The following is a 729-nucleotide window of genomic DNA, read 5'->3' as shown; positions in this document are numbered from 1 at the left end:
TGGGTGGAAGGAGACAGCTGGTCAGGCTTGGAAGTGTTCTTCTTGTGTGGTGGGGATGCTGCATTGCTCAGGACTGCTCCCAGCAGGACATTTAACTCCAGGATATTCCCTAGTATATTATACAGGGAGCACAGCAAGGCAGGGAATGCATAAAAGGGAAGAACCCTGATTTTTTTAATCTACTGCTCTGGGTTGCCTGGAAGGGAAATTGCACATGGATATTCATCTCTCAGTTCAAGCTGAGAAAAATAAAAAAAATTTTCTCTGAGATCTGAAGAAACCGGGCAGTGACAGAAATCAGCACAGGGTCCCTTTCCAGCCTCCTCAGGGGTGCTCTAACTTTGCCATCAGAGCCTGCAGAGCCAGAGCTGCCCCTGGGCAGTGGCCTGGGCTGGGAGGGGTCTGCAGGGCAGAGCTGAGCCCCCAGGGCCGGGCTGGGCTCTGGCAGCACTGGCAGGGCCCAGGCCCGGGGCACAGGGACCAGCTGCTGGCAGGGACAGCCCCAGGCAGCAGAGCCCTGGGCAGGCAGTGGGGGGAAAGTGCCACCAAGTTGTGCTGGGATATTTAAAGTCCTCTGCAAAGCCAACTATTCCATGATTATTTTTTTACAGATCCCCATGGCCAGACACAGCAAATGTCCAACAGCAGCTCCATCAGCCACTTCCTCCTGCTGCCATTGGCAGACACGCGGCAGCTGCCGGCCCCGCCCTCTCTCCCCCTTCCTGGCGG

Source organism: Corvus brachyrhynchos, unplaced genomic scaffold, assembly GCF_000691975.1.
Source record: "Corvus brachyrhynchos isolate BGI_N302 unplaced genomic scaffold, ASM69197v1 scaffold802, whole genome shotgun sequence".
NCBI classification, from domain to species: Eukaryota; Metazoa; Chordata; class Aves; order Passeriformes; family Corvidae; genus Corvus; species Corvus brachyrhynchos.
This window is presented reverse-complemented; position numbering follows the sequence as displayed.